The 13,430-nt window shown below is 47.0% G+C and overlaps 1 protein-coding gene across 6 annotated transcripts in view; it reads left to right on the top strand.

Annotated features, from left to right (window-relative positions):
- The window catches only part of ARHGEF4 (Rho guanine nucleotide exchange factor 4), a 228,225-nt gene that overhangs the window by 196,954 nt on the left and 17,841 nt on the right, over nucleotides 1-13,430 (top strand). Inside the window, exon 1 of one of the 6 annotated variants that reach the window (XM_040613916.1) lies at nucleotides 303-964. The exons of the other annotated variants lie outside the window; for them this stretch is intronic. The gene's annotated coding sequence lies outside the window, so the exon portion shown is untranslated. Of the gene's footprint in view, nucleotides 1-302; nucleotides 965-13,430 lie in introns of those variants that run through there. 6 annotated transcript variants of the gene reach the window in all.

The following is a 13,430-nucleotide window of genomic DNA, read 5'->3' as shown; positions in this document are numbered from 1 at the left end:
CGGGAGCTGCTTCTCCCAGACCCCCAGCCCAAGGCTGCATCTCCCCATCCTCCTCGCAGACACCCAGCAGCTTGTTGCACACTCGGGCATGTGGGAAGCCATCGTGCCCTCGCCGTGCCCTTGCATTGCCGCACGGCCAGCTTCCCCCAGCCCCATCCGGAGCAGCAGGATTTGCCTGCTGGCAGGACTTGTCTCTATTGCTGGCACGCTCTTAGTGCGGGTGGAAGGATTTAAAAAAGCAGCCGCCTAATCCACTCCTGACCCTCCTTAAAAGCCTCCCCTGCACACCCCACATCGGGCTGGGCTGGCTGCGTTGCTAAGGCCTGCATGTATCCTGGAGACGGCGCCCAGCAAATAGCTGAGCCGCTCTCTGGAAAGCCAATATCGCAGCCCGGATTGCAGTGCTCCGGCTTGGGCTTTCTGCAAGAACGGATTCAATGTCTTCCTTCTGCTAAAGCGATGGCGACGGTTCCTTTGGCAAAGAAGATGTGGAAACCCGCGGATGTGCTGATGAGCATCCCCTGAGATAAGGGGGTGGGGAGGGGGCGTTTTGGCACACGTGCTGTGCGGGACCAGCAATGGCTGTGTCGAGCCATTTAGACTTCTGCTTCTGAGAGCTGCAAAACAGCTTTTGTTCACGGCCCTCTGCTCCCCTCCGTGCCCCCACTGTGGGCTGTTACAGCGGTCACTTAAGAAGCCTGCTGCTTTTTAATCTTTTTTTTTTCTGGGGGCTGAAGCCATGGCAAAGGTCCCTGACCGAAGCAGGCACAAATGGAGTGCACTTCACACTTTCCTCCGCTGCAACATGAACCCGGAGACTCAGCGGGTAGTGGTCTTTGTCATCCTGCTCTTCCTCATCATCGTCAACGTGGTACTAATGTTTCTTTTGGCATTTCACTGAAGGAGGACTGCCGGTAGTGGTGTGGTGCATGGGGGTTTCCAGGACTGGGCGACAAATCAGCAGGTCAGCTTGTTGTTGTCTGCCTCTGGTCTGCTTGTCTGCTGTTACGGTAACTGTGTGTCTCAGAGTATCCCTCCTTTGTTTTTTAATCATCACCTCCTTCCCCACCCTGCTCCCCTCACTCTCCTCCTGTCATCACCTGTGCCTTGTGGTTTGGATCACCGTTAAACCAGAGAAAGGGAAAGAGGTAACGGAGCCAACCTGCTTAATCGTAACCGCTCCCCGTGGCACTAATCAGCCTCAATTCCTAACAATGACAATACTGTGCCTATACGTAGCACTTCTCAGCCCTGGAGAAGCCCAAAGTGCTGCTGCTTTGTTTGCAGAGGGACAGTCATCCTATATCAAGCCCTTACACAAGGACCTACTACATGTAAACACCTGCTGTAAAAAGCGGAACCCCGTAATGCCTCCATTGCTCTGCCATTGGGAACGTTGTGCTGTGCGGTGGCGTGAGTAATGCCCAATTAGCCAAAGTGGTTGATCGATAGTGCATCAGGAATTCGGGCTGAATAAATGCTGCAGCAGTGTGGAAGGAGTGTTTTGTTGGCTTTTATCCCGTTTCCTTTATTATATCTCAGTGCTTATTTGCTATGGGTATTAAAATGGCTGTCAGAACAGCACAGGACACTGCTCGCAGGCCACTTGGCTCTCAGTGGCCAGTAGTAGCCGTGCACAGCAGGGAAGCAACTCAAGGAGCACTCTTGTAGACTCATTAGGAGGGAAGGGCAGCAAAGCAGCATGCTCGCTCCAGGCCTGTTCACCTCAATGATGTTTTATCGGCAGCCCTGTGCGTCACAGCACTTCCAGACTTGGGCACTGGCACCTCAATGGAGCAATCCTCTACTTGATGGCACTGAAGAAGACCGAATCCTGGTGGAAGATAAACTGGAAAGGAAGCCACAGTGCACTGTTCTTAATGACACTGCTTGCATTTGTGCCGGAGACTGTACAAAATATCCAAGCCCTTGAAATTCAGCAAGATCCTTCATTTTGTGTGTTAGGTAATCTGCAATTTACATACCACTTTCATGAGGGCAGTGTGTTTGCTGGCACTAATGATTGAAGTTACTTCAGTCCTCTCAGACCTGAATGTTTATGGCTCCTGGAGTCTGAGCTGACGTTGAGAAAGGCTGGATGCTGATGTTGTCTCTGTCATCATGAATGATGTACTCTGTACCAGCTATTTATGTGATCATGTGTAATACATTAGTGTTGTACAAAACTACGTCACTTTAGCACACAAAGCAATGAAATTTGTACTTGCTGAGCTCCTTTCTGTACATCTGAGGCATGGGACAGCCTTGTCCCTGGGAGCGGAGAGTCTCCTCCTGGGTGTGGGGCAGCTCTCTGCATTTCTCTGCGAATCTCTTATATAGGTGAAGAGGTTTGAATTATTAAAAATCTCAGACTAGGCTATTAACTCTATTAGCTAGACATTGTGATAAACAGCCACTGGAACTACCCAGTATATGTTGTTTTCTGAAGTTACCATTTCAAAAAAACCATCCAAGCCTCTGCACACAACACTGGCTTTCCAAATATCTGTTTTCTCTCCCCTCTAAACTTTACCTGTGGCCTTAGTTACAGCTGGAATCAGAACTTTACGGCATAAGGTGGAAAAAAAGATTGATTATTGGAAAGGACAAGTGACAAAATTGACAAGATGTGAAAGCATACCTTGGTATTCAAATGGCAGATGAGGGACCAAATTTTGGCTTTGGGGTCACAGGTGTCGGTGACAGAAAGCTTTTGGCAGCTGCTTGTGAGGGCGGGTTATGCACAAGGCTTGAGCAGGTTCTGACAGTGCTTGAGTGTTCAGAAGCCCTCACCCCTCACCTAGTGGGTGAAGTGTTTTGCTCTCAGCAGCAGTAGGAGCAGTAATAGGCCTCAGCACCATGGCAGCCCCTACGAGCTGTTTGAACGGCCAGTTACTGCTGTCTCACCTGTTCTGTATCTTGACATAGTGCAAAACACACCTGATGGTAGATAAGAACTGTAGTTATTCCTAGGGCTTGCACATACACACATAACTCTGGAGACTATCCAGCAGGTCGACCCTGTTTGTAATCCGAATGTTTGGCTCGACGTATAGAAGCCATGTAGGGCAGCTGGTAAGCTGAGCAGCTAAGACTGATCCTAGATTCACAAAGTGGCTTATGCTCTTGTTTAGCCTTGGTGTCATGTCACTGAAATGCTCCTTGGGTGGCTTTTGTCACTGAACTGGAGACTGTAGCTTCCTCTTATACTCTTCCTAGGAAGGTACTTAAGGGAAGTTTTCCAGGAATTTCTTTTTATTTAATGTCTTGCAAAATTAATTAGGTAGCTGGAGCTGGTCTTGTGGTGATGAAATAGTTTACCTTCTGCTTGGTCAGTCTGGGGACGCTTATTCCCACTGCTTGCTAAAGGATTCTGCTGGGTTTGGAAGGGATCAAATACCAAAGGTGGTGATGGCAGGCTGCTGGGGCAGGCACAGCCCTGTGTGAGCAGGCAAGTGCTCCCACAATGCTGCAGCCTCCTCCTTCCCTTCTCTCTCTAGCCCACTTTTACCACATCTCCATCACACCTGGTTCAGCATCTTTATTTCCAAAAAGTTTCCTTTCTCGGCCCAGCCATAGCAGCTGTGCCTGTGGGAGCCAGAGCCATTTGCCTTTGCTGCTTTGACACATCAAAGCTTGTGCAGAAGCAGCCAGTGCATATAATGGGAGGTGAGGAGTGTCTTGCTAACAGCAGATCCAGTGCCCCAAAATGCTCGCTGTTGATACTAAGGAGAAAATGTAAGTCTCGGGAATAACATGAGTTTGGGCAGTTAGTGCCTCTGAGGTACAGAGCTGCCACGTTGCTTCCTGCAAAGCAGCTCTCTTCTCTGGGAAGCATTGCAGTTGTTGATACAAAGGATACTGAGACTTCCCCAGTTGCAGAAGACCTGCCTGCTGCTAGAGAGAGAAAGCATTTCCTTCAAGGGCTATGGGGAATCCAGGGCAGTGAGGGATAACCTGGAAGAAAGTTTGTTAGAGAAAAAGGTAATGCAACCCCTGGTGAAACTGCATCCCTTTCCTGTCGGGCAATTTGCATCACCCCTGCATATGGCAATTTCACCAGATTATTGGTACCAGAATAGTCGGGAGCAAAATAGTAGAATGGTTCTTGCATTTAAAAATTGTCAGAAGACAAATTGCAAGATTGCAGAGTACTCATTGGAGATAACACTGCCTGCCACAGGTAACACTGGTTGCCAAGAGCCTTGGGAACACTTTTCCTCTTAGTATTTAATATTAGGGGAATTTTAACTTTCTCTTTCCACTGCTTGTCTAGGTGTTTGATACCTAACTAATCCTAAAATATCTGTGTAGAGTTTTGTTATGGAGAACCCAGTGTTTATCTCCTTCCTCAACTTTACCTACAGCTGTATATGTTCAGCTGGAAGCTGCAGTTGACATGTAAGCGTTAATCAGTCTGATATTAGTTGTGACTCATTCAAGCCTGCCTCAGATCTTGGCTGAAGAAGCTGCGATGGCCGATTAAAGCCCAGGAAAAGTAAAGCTGGTGAAGGATCCCTGAATCATGTGCAGGAGCTGTAGATGGTGACAGAAGGATGGTGGGGAAGGAGAAGCCTTTGGCCTTTCTGTCAACAAAGTTGGCTTTTTTTTAATTTGCTCTCAGCGTGCTTATTTGACAGCAGAGATGGGTGCTTTGCAGGAAGGCTGTGATTGTTTCCCTGCAGTTGGGCTCTGCCCTGGCATTTGGGCTGTAGCCCCAGGGAGGGAGCAACACAGCCAGGGAAGTGAGGCACATTGTCAGGCCTCTCTGCAAAGCACTTGGGGTGCCTGGTACCCACTGTGCTCTCTGCTCCCACTGCGGATCAGGTCACGTCAGCCCGGCCCTCCTGTGGCTGCTGGACCCCTCCTCTTCCCCAGGGTGCAGAGTAAGAGCTGTGCTTCTACTCTTTCCCCTGTGCTGCCACTGTGGTGCTGGTGTACTCCAGCTGTGTGGCAAAGCAGTGTGCAGGGATGGGGCAGGGTACTGCTGCTTCCAGCCCTGCACAGGTAGTTTGCGTTGCCCCTGCTGTGGGGCAAGTTCACCAGAACGTTTAACAGGCAAGAGCTTTGCTCTGCTACTGCTTTACTATGAGCCTCGCAAGGCAAAGAGCATCTATGAACAGGGGTGAGACCAAGACATCATTTCCAGAGGGAGATCTGGGCTTTAGATTGTATCTTTTCTTAATTTGTTCTCCCAGGCTAAACTCATTTTTTGTGGTGATATGTGGTATCTGCTGTCTTTGTGATTTATTCTTGGAATCTAAGGCATGAGCTGGCCAGATAAGAAACACAGTAAGCATTTAGGATGATAGCATCAACAATTACTTTTAATTAATGCTTCCAGTGTTTTGATTTAAAGAAAAAAAAAAACAAAAAAAAAACAACTATGAAAGTCCCGTCATACAGGTTAAAAAAAAGAGGGAGGAACTTGTGATTTATGCCATGTCACTGGGCTTGTTAAATACAGAATGTGCTGGAAACTCTGGAATAAAATCACGTCTCCTTTGAATCTTTGTTCTTTTGCTGGAGTTACTCCAGGCATGACTGTGGTTGTCACATACAGCCCATCCCCTCTGTGTCTGCATTGGGCAGTGCTGGAAACGGGGCTCAAAGCAGTAGCATGGACCTACAGTTTAGTCCACATAGGAAAAGATCCACGTATCTCCTGTTCTCCACAGGTTCTCATTTTAGTATTACACAGGCCCACAGTGGTGGTCTCTGTCCTGTTGCATGTGTGCAAGACTTCTGCATTTGTAACTGATAAGAGTGATCGCTCTGCTCTGCTGGTAACACTGAAAGAAAAGTGTCCTCCTAAGTACCAAGAGGATGTTGTTGAACCTTTCAGCAGAGGAGTCAGCCAGGTGTGAAGAACCGTGGAGAGGGAGATTTGGGAGTTTGCTCTCCCTTGCAGCTGATCTGGACCCTCTGGACCTGGTGCAGGGCTCCGGTCCCGCACATCCTGCTGCAGCATCGAGGTCCCATGTCTTCCTCTTCCCCTGTCAGGGAGACCCTAGTGCAACCCCAGCATGCTTTTTCCTCCAGAGAGCACCGATTTCACATTGGGCACCTGAATCTCTGCTGTCCCTTGGTGGCAGAGCAAGCCCAGCCTCCACCAGCTGGGGGAACAGGGGCTGCCTTCACCCACTCCCCCACCCCCCTTTCCGTCCTGCAGCAGCTCCTATCCGGAGCAGGCTGCTGGGCAAAGCCGAGGAGACACAGGGCATGGAGCAAACCACCGTAGCATCCACACTTAAAAATCCTGTGCTTGTTCAATCTTGCATCCATTTAGGATACTGATAGAAGAACAGAATTAGTGTATCGTCTTCTTCTAAGCTATGCTGGTCTGTAGTGGCTGCTGTGCAGGGGCAGTACGTGAGTGCTATTTATAGGCCTGGTGCCTGTAGCCTTTGTGGTAACGTGGCTCAGAACAGAACAGTGGAGCTGGGCTGGGTTTGACTGCTTGTGGTTGCTTTGAATTACAATCTTGTCCAGTCTTGGCATGTTGAGTGTCTGCAGGGTTGCGGCAAACTTTGTATGTAAATACAAAGGCTGTATATAGGCATCCCATGTGAATCTGAAGAGGGACACTAGGACCTCTCAGCAGCAGCCTAACACAGCTTTACTCACCTCGCCAAATAAAATAGTTCCGGCAGGAGATTAAGAAAAGACAGGCTGCTAAGGAGTCATGACTTAGTATTTTTAGTATCCCAATTTATACCTGTAGCACCCAGGAGTCAGGACTTGTTATACTAAGCGCTAATTATGTAGTGAGAAGGTTTGCACTAGACACCAGGAGAGGAGAGCCAGTGACAGCAGTATGCTATGGCTGCCTGGTTTACCAGAACATGCTCTGCACCCAGCTGCTTTTGCAAAACCACTTTGTCATACAGTGGCCTCTCTGGCAGGGTTGTGCAGGGAGTCAAGGTGACTAAAATGAGAACCTGTGGGGAACAGGAGACATGAGGATCTTTTCCTATTTGGACTAAAGAAGCCACGTTCTGCGGGAGGAGCGTCAGGTGCTTCAGCCTCCTGCAGTTAGAGAGCTTGTCTGCAAGGTGGTCTTGGAAACAGAACGTGCTTCTGGTTTGAGGCTTTAGCTTTGCTTAGGCCATTGGGTCTCTTCATCCAGATAATGTGGACTTACGACAAATTAACAAAATGAGTATATATTCAAAAGCATAATAGTTCAGGGTCTCAGAAGATCCCAGGGATCTGCTGCTTCTTGAATCGATCTCCTTTAACTAGCACAGGACACTTGCAATATGAAAAGGCTGGGGCGGGGATGTTGTTTTTGCTGGGGGTTTTGAGTGTACTTAGCTTAAAGAACCTTCTGCAGAGACTACAAAAGAAATGACTCATTTTTATATTTACAGATACTAACCAAAAACAAAGGCTAGGCAGCCCCTTTTGCTTGACAGTGAGATGTTATGAAGGTTTTTGTTCTTTTCTTTCTCTCTGTCTGATAGTCAGATTTTCCTCTGCCCCATTTTCAAAGGAAAGGATAGACAGCAATTCTTAGTTCGGTGGAGAAGGGATCTAAAACAGTGTGTGCGTATTGGGAGAGAGATCACCAGAAAGGTGCAGGGAGGTGGAAATCATAACTTTTGGGTCACCAGAAACCTGTGGACTTTCTCTCTCAGGTGAAGGGGAAGAAAGGAAACAGGTACTAAAACGTGCATTGTTCTTTTGAGGCAGGGAGACCATGTTTGAGAGCCAGGTCATGGAAATGGCTGAACAATCTCTGTTGGCTCAGCATGTCTGTCAGCACCTACCAGTGTTGTGTGCACTTTGGCACAGTACTGTTAATCTAACAGAGGTGTTTTCATAGGAGATAGAAGCAATAAAAATCATTTCAACATGTCCTTTGCAGTGTGTTCCATTAAAATCAAATCATGCACACACATGAAAAGCAAAGCCGTGTGCCGTGTTTCTGGCGTACTGCCTGCTGTGAGCCCAAAGAGATGCTGACCTTTTGATGATTCAGAATAGTTTGCTAGCGACATGGTTTGTATCTGCTTTAAAATGTTTTCTTTAACCTTATTTGTAAAACAAATTCAGATTAATTTGCCTTCAAGCTATAACTGATTCTGTAACTTGCTGTATCTTTTGGGAGAAGGGAATAGCAACAGTCACCAGCGGGCGGAGAGTTCTGGGAACTGCATGGTTCCCTTTCCTTTTCTTCTGCAAAGAGCCAGGATGCAACATTTCTCCTCGATAAATCCCTGTCTTGGATGAGCTGCAGCTGAACTGTTTGGCACATGTTGTCCTGGGGGATCTGTACAGTATATTGCTCACTTGTCCAAAGAAATAGTTTTGAAAGAGGAAGCAAAAAAAGGAGGTAGAAAGGAAAAATCTCAAAATTAAGTCAGAGGAGAGGCAGTGAAATCGGGAGCTGTCCTGCAGAGAGGGAAAAAGTCGGGAAATGTCCTAAGGGGATGTGCTGGTGGGAGTGCACAGAGGAAGGGTAATCCTGCAGGGAGCAGCAAGAGAAGAATGGGCTAAGTTTGTAGCATCACTGACAGAAAAATATGTTAATGTAATATTAAATAAAATTTTCTGAAGAAAATAGTTTCTACTTGGGTGTCTGAGAGAAAGGGTAGTAAAAAAGATGCAACATCACTCTTAAACGTGAGAAACAGAAACATCCTGGGCTATTTCTATTTGCAAGTTGTACACTTAAAATCAGGGCATCAGAAAAACATAAATATTGTGTTGACCAGGTATGCTTCATATTCTGCAGTAAATGTAGGCTTCAAAACTTTGGGTGAGGTGAAAGAGGGGAGTCAGTCACTGACGTGGTTTTCATCTACAGCCAAACTGGAACCAGAAACTAGAAACTTTGTAGATGTGTGAGCCCTAGGTCAAAGTCTTGTTCAAACCTGAGAGTTCAACCCCAGACCTCACTCCTTTCCAGGCTTTGAAACCAAAGAACGTAGGAGAAGAGCGTGTGGCTGATGTCCAGGTGCTATTACAGCACCAGCCCAGCAAACCCTGTTACAACCTCCTGAGTAGTTACGTGCACCCACCCCCAGCCACTGCAGCCAGAGCTGGGGGCTCGGCACTCCCCAGGAGAGCTGGGAAGGAGAGTAAAGAGAGTGATTCTGTCAGAGATCTGGGCTGTTTGTGGTAAGTGGGACTGTGGTGCCGAGATCCCACCTTATCTGGAGCGATGGGTGCCACACAACTGGGAGAGCTATGAGGAGTGACTTAGATGAAAGTTAAAGATACTTAAACCACTTTTAAGCCTTAGAGTATTTCAAGCTCCTTAAGCCACTTTAAGGCTTTAGATGGGTTTAAAATGCTTAAAACACTTTAAGGCTTTAGATGAGTTTAAGCTATTTAAGCTGATTTAGAGCTTTGGAATGACTTAAGTTCTCTGGCTTTGAGTGCTTAAGAAGTTTTTGAGGGCCTTGGAGCTCTTAATTGCAAAGGCCTTTCTGAACGTTTTGAGTGAGGGTGCAGCACATACCCACTTCTGCAGCCTGTGCTCAGGGACTCTCTCTCTGAAAGCCTCCCAGGCAATATCTGAACAGACAGATTGCCCTGGGTACACTATCATCCTCCCCCTTTTTGGGGGAGGGGAGAGGGAGAAGCAGGGGGCAGAAATGGCCAGGAGTTGGACATCCATGTGGTAGGGACAAATGGCTGCTCCAGGTGTGTGGACTGACCTTCCTCCACGTGCCTGGAGAGTGTTGTGTGGGTAGGATAAAGTGTGCGGGATCTGTTAGGGCGAAGCTGTGTGGAAGTGCTGCACTTACCTCTGCCTGAGGAGTCCCAGCCGGGAGGAGGACAGCCCTACCCCAGAAGACATCCTAATGTCCTTGTAATTACGGTGTTGGCAATTGCTATTTTTCCACCTGAATGTTGTTCATTCATTCAAGAATGAAAACAAAACAAGACTGTTGCTGTACTTGAGGGAACCTATCTGTCCCCGTCAAGTTAACATTTTCAGGGCTCACCGTTTTAAAGAAGTATTTGTGGGTAATACGGATAGTCAACAGTTCCTTTCTTTTGTGTTTTTTGCTACCCTAATATGCCAAGACCAGCTCTGCAGGGCCAGCCAGTAACACTTTTACCTGTGACTTGGGATAACTGCTCAGGAATAGACACAAGCATGGCCTGGCTCTTTCCCTTGTGTGCCTTCCCAGGTGTGTTTAAGATCCTTGATGGCTGTGTCTGGACATGATGTGTTCAAAAATGGCCTCAAAGGATGGACGTGTGCTTAATCTCGCTTAAAATTATCTATGTGTTTGGCTCTGTGGCATCCTGTGGCACAGCTTAATTACGCACCACAGGGAAAAAGTACTGCTTTTGTACCGAACTTCTCGCCTGGTGGTTTCACTGGGCACCCATCGTCCTTGCGTTACAACCAGCCATTTTTAAGCCTTCCCGTGCCGCCCTCCATCCACCTTTCTCTGTTCCAGCTTCAGGGTGGGTTTAGCTTAGCCTAGAAACTCTTACCACTTTTGATTCATGCTTCTTTGTGCCTTGTCCAGTTCTCCTCTTCTCTCTTTCTTTCTGAGTCATCCTGCCATGCAGGCTTTCTGACCCTGATGGAGCAGGCTGACGTTTTCTTAAATCTGTCTGCAGAGATGTTCCTGAGGAGTGGCTCACTGAGGCAGTCATTTGTGTCAGGTATTGCCTGTGTTGCAGTTGGCAGCATAGAATTTCATTTGCCATTTTGTCACCCTGACACTCAGCATTGGATCTGCTTGTTTAGAAAGAGTTAATATGTATTTTGCTTATACCAGAAAGTAAATGTCTTAGACATTTAAAAATAAGTTATAGATGAGTTAAATAAGTATCTTCTGGAAACCTGTGTGAAAGGTTAAAATGGAAGCTATTTTACAGCTTTTTGCTTACTGTAAGCACTACCAGCAACTGGAACATTTAACTGTAAAACGTGACACAGAGACAAGCTTTTGCAGAGTATCAACAAGTTTGAGAAGGACTTTGCTGCTGTTGTTTCCTTATGCCAAAGCTGAAGGATGTTGGTTCCCAAAATTAGCAGACTCCCTTGATATCTAGGTGATAGGAGAGTGATGGTTGGGGTACTGAGGGTGCTGACAGGATCTAGATAAGTAGATGTCTTCCTCAGCTGCAGGTAACTATCCCCACTCTTTCATAAGAATTTTCCTGACCTATTCCAGCCAAAAGTAACATGGACTGAAGGAATTTCAGTTGATTTGATTCGCCTTATAATAATCAGCTCCTGTATCTTAGGTGAAGAGCTGAGAACTTCTTGCATCACTCTGGAATTTGAAAAATCATATTTAATTGGACTCAGATGGACCTGCACCTGGCATGTTTTCTCACGCTGTACTTTTCACACAGCAGAGCTCTGCCTCCTTCGCTTTCTACAAGAGTTGCTTCCCTCCTCCTGTAGCACTTGATAAAGGGAGCTTTCAAAGCTTCTCCTTGCCTGCTGCGGGGGGACCCTCCTCCTCTTCCCATCTGTTTAAACCACTTCTAAGGGGGAATCAGGACTCAGATGATATAAATAAAAGGGAATAATGTAATTAATGCCAGTCAGAATGGTTTTGTGGAAAACAGTTCTTATCAAATAAATGAGATGACAAATTTTGAATGTTTGGTAAATGGAGGCAGCTGTACTAGATGTCACATGGGGAGTTTGACTACAGGCACTGATTAAAAAAGCAGCACTACAGAGTATCAGTGTAGCACACTTAACTGGAGTCAGATCTTGGTTGACTGACATCTCGGATTTGTTAAGGAGAATCACTGTCAAATTAAAGTATTTTGAATGGAGATCTGCAGTGTTTGGTAAATGTCTGAGTCCTCCACTATCCTTAATCAGTACTCAAAAATCTGTGCTGAAAAAATATGCAGCTGACACAGTAGGCAAAGGGGCAACAAATGCTGAGGGCATGGCTTGACTTGGGGCATGGTGTTCCGGTCTGTGCTTCTGAGGCGATGAATGCAACCCACTGCCCTTGTGGGGGCATGTCTGGTGTGATGCTGTGGCAAGGAGGGCTTGTGTTACCCTGAACTATGTAGACAGAGCAGCAGCAGGAAGCAATGAAGTGTTCACTGTGGCTGTGGAGTTGTGTCAGTGGTTCTGGCACCCTGCAGCCAGCCAGCAAGTCTAGTCTAGCAAGACTAGCCCAAATTCCTCCCTGGCAGTGAAGGGAGACAGGACCCCCAGGGGCTTGGTTAATTCATCATAATAAGGTATATGCCTAAAGCAAACCCTTCCCTGGGGTGCCTGTCTTTCTCCACAAAGGGGAGATGCTCCGTAAAGACAATCAAGATAACTCGTTCAGACTAAATGCCTGCTGTTCAGATGACAGAAGCTGTATGAGATAAATTTCATCTCTGTTGTCCATCATTAAACAGTGAAGTTAAAAGTTTTGAGAGGAAGCAAGCTGTCAGGCCGATTTGAAAACTATTTTGTGGGTTCAGCTCAAGGGAGAGGCTAGCTGGCTTCTACCCATGTTCAGGAAAAATAAGCATTTGTGTGAATGAAGTACTACTTTGGGGCAAGAGTGGAAATAATTTTTTTTCTTTAACTCCTCTGCTGCACTTTGCATGACAGAAGGCAGAAGGGAACTCTGGAAGCAGTGATGGGTGAAGGAACTGTAGCTGGGGCTGGGGGGGCTTTGCTTCTGGGATCAGGACCGCTGCAGGGTTTAAATGTTTGCTGTGCTGACCCAGTTCAGCTTCAGTCTGCCACTGGCAAGTTCTGGGGGCGCTGAGCGATGAGCACAGTCTTCAGAGCAACCATTTCAGTTCACCAGGAAGGGCTTGGGTTCAGGTGCTCTCCGTGGAAGGTGTCTGTTTCAGGGTCACAGAGCTGAAAAGTAAATTCCATTTTATCGGCACCTTCTCCCTGAACTGCCCTGTTCCCACTATCTTCTGATGCTTCTGGGTTCATTTTTTGAGCTCAATATGATTCAACATACTTGGCATTATCAAGAGAAAGCTATTCAAATTTTATTCAAATGGAACAGAGTAGCTCAAAGATAAATATTTCCTAAAGGCGTCTTCATCCCTCCTTCTGTAAGTTGTCAAGATCTTTTATCTCTGTTAATATTGCCTGGAGCTCCTGTCAGAACAAGACCAGGACATACAAGGTAATTATGTCAAGGTGTCCAGCCTGAGAAGAACAGGGACTGAGTGGCTGGAATGTAAACAAGCCCATAGACGCGGGCCTTTGCATGTGGGCAAATAGATGTGGCATGCAACAGACTTATTTTGGGGCAGCTATGTGCAGATTGCCCTGGCTGTCTCTCCTCTTTGGTAGCCTGCGCATGGACATTGTGTGGAGGAGTAATGCAGCAATCCTCGCCCCTCCATCTCTCTGTCATAAGTTGAGCAACCTGCACAAGCAGTGCTTTACTGGCGCCCTCCCTTAGCCTCCCTGTTTGTGAATGTGCCGTGAGGCTGCAGCTGCACAGGCGGTTGGGGAA

Source organism: Falco naumanni, chromosome 13 (genome assembly GCF_017639655.2).
Source record: "Falco naumanni isolate bFalNau1 chromosome 13, bFalNau1.pat, whole genome shotgun sequence".
Classification (NCBI taxonomy): Eukaryota; Metazoa; Chordata; class Aves; order Falconiformes; family Falconidae; genus Falco; species Falco naumanni.
Note: the sequence above shows the minus strand (reverse complement) of the source record. Positions and strands in the feature narration are given on the sequence as shown.